At 41.7% G+C, this 2,500-nt stretch overlaps 1 protein-coding gene across 2 annotated transcripts in view; it reads right to left on the minus strand.

The window, feature by feature from the left end:
• The window catches only part of mbd2 (methyl-CpG binding domain protein 2), a 47,945-nt gene that overhangs the window by 37,052 nt on the left and 8,393 nt on the right, over positions 1 to 2,500 (minus strand). The window lies entirely within an intron of this gene.

A 2,500-nucleotide genomic window follows, 5' to 3' on the forward strand; every position in this document is an offset into this window, starting at 1 on the left:
GAATTATAAGGCGCGATTGAGGATTGAACGTTTACAATTGTGGTTCTGATGTTTTCTATTTTCTCAGTGAAGAACTTCATGAAATCATTACTACTAAACTGTAACGGGATATTTTGTTCAGGAGACATCTGTTTATTTGTTAGTCTAGCCACGGTGTTAAATAAGAACCTAGGATTGTTTTGGTTGTTTTCTATTAGTTTGCGTAGATGCTCAGCCCTGGCCGCTTTTAGGGCCTTTTTATAACGTGACATACTGTCTTTCCATGCGATTCTAAAGACCTCTAAGTTAGTTTGTTTCCATTTACGCTCTAAAATACGGGTTTCTCTCTTTAGAACATGCGTAGTATTGTTGTACCATGGTGCTTTACTTTTCTCTCTGACCTTTTTTAATCTAATGGGTGCAACAATATCCAATGTTCCAGAGAGAATGGTGCTCATAGTGCTAGTTAATTCCTCAAGTTCATCTGTTTGTTTGGGTTCACTGAGCAGCTGAGACAGATCCGATAAGCTGTTTGAAAAATTATCTATGGTGGATGGAAGGATTGTTCTGCCTAATCGATAACGCGGCGCAGCATGATATACTACAGGAGTACGTAATATGCAAGTTACCATGTAATGGTCAGTGACATCGTCACTTTGTGGAATGATATCTATATCGGTTGGATCGGTTCCATGTGATATAATTAAATCGAGTGTATGATTAAAACGATGAGTTGGTCCGGTAACGTTTTGCTTGACCCCAAAGGAGTTTAATAAATCTGTAAACGCAGCCCCTAACGCATCATTTTGATTATCTACGTGGATATTAAAGTCTCCAACAATTAATGCTTTATCGAAGTTAACTAATAGGTCTGAGAGAAAATCTGCAAACTCTTTTAGGAAATCAGCGTAAGGCCCAGGCGGTCTATATACGGTAGCCAAGGCTAGAGATAATAGGGATGTTTTTCTATCATCTAAGAGCGTAACATTTAGTACAAGTACTTCAAATGAAATAAACTTATAACCTGTTTTCTGAGTAACATTGAGAATATCTCTATAGATTGTTGCAACACCGCCGCCACGACCATTCAGACGGGGCTCGTGCTTATAGGAGTATCCTGATGGAGTAGACTCATTTAGACCGAAATAATCATTTGGTTTAAGCCAGGTTTCAGTAAGGCAAAGTACATCGAAGCTATTATCTGTGACTATTTCATTTACAATAACTGCCTTAGGTGTGAGTGATCTAATGTTTAGAAGACCTAGCTTTAGAAATTGTTTTTGATTACTAATAGCAACATTTTCTGGTTTAATAACAATTAGATTTTTTCTAGATCCTGCATTAGATTTATTATTTGATCTCACTAAACGAGGAATAGACACAGTTTCTATGCAATGTTCTACACTATTTATATCAGTTAAATTGGTGCAGCAGAGACTATGATTTGGACTTTTGGTTACTAGTCAAAAGGTATTTAACATTTTGGAGATGTTATCTGACAGAAGATCCGATCCGAATCTGCTTGGGTGTAAGCCATCAGCACGGTAAAGCCTAGGACGCTCCCAAAACAGATTCCAATTATTTACAAAGTGGAAAGTGTCAAGTGCACTAAAAGATGTAGAATATGCAACGTATTTAAAATAAAAAAAAAAACTACTTGTACGTTTACCCACGGGATTTTGTGGGTGGGAGCGGGACGAAACTTGATTGTTGCGGGCGGGAGCGGGAGAAAATAAAATATATTTTTGCGGGAGCGGGACAAAATCTTGCGGGAGCGGGCGGGAGCAGGTCTCTAGTTGAAGGCACATCTAGTTGATGGTCGGTGTCGCAGTCAGCACTGTGATAGCTGCGTGTAATGAGGACACAGTTCAGTGAGGCTCTACTGGTGATAATGAGGCCCAGCTGATGCCAGTGATGGGAGTCCTGGGTGTCGCCAGCATACTCTATGGTTGGGCTCGTGGAGAAGAATGTGTTAGTTATGCAGAGGTCATGGTAGGAGCATAGCTCCAGCAGTCTCTGTCCGTTTTCATTCATTCTGCCAATGCCGAAATGACCAATACTGCGGGGCCAGGAATCACAGTCATTTCCCACCCGGCGTTGAAGTCCCCAAGCACACACAGTTGTTCGGTGGGGGAAAAACTTCTTTAGGGATGGTCACGAGTTCCTCGTAGAATTCCTCCGTGGCCTCGGCTGGAGAGCTGAGTGTAGGAGCACAGACGCTCAGGATGTTCACTGGGAAGTGGAGAGGATACGGGCTGTACCTTCTGCTGGCGGTTCGACTGACGATAGCAGAGTTTCAGTCGTGGCTGTCTGGTTCCTTTCCCTGCCGGAAGACAGTGTCCTCCTGTTCCCCGATGCTGCCCTTTGAGGGAGTCTGGTCTCCCGTAGAGCAGCGATGTCAGTGTCCAGCCTCAACAGCTCACGGTGCTGTAATACTACATTTAACCATTTCTTGAAAAATTAAAGTAAAAAATAATGTCTATTAACCTGTTACTGACATGAAAATTTAAATAATTCATGA

Source organism: Scardinius erythrophthalmus (assembly GCF_964197995.2).
Source record: "Scardinius erythrophthalmus genome assembly, chromosome: 5".
Lineage (NCBI taxonomy): Eukaryota > Metazoa > Chordata > Actinopteri > Cypriniformes > Leuciscidae > Scardinius > Scardinius erythrophthalmus.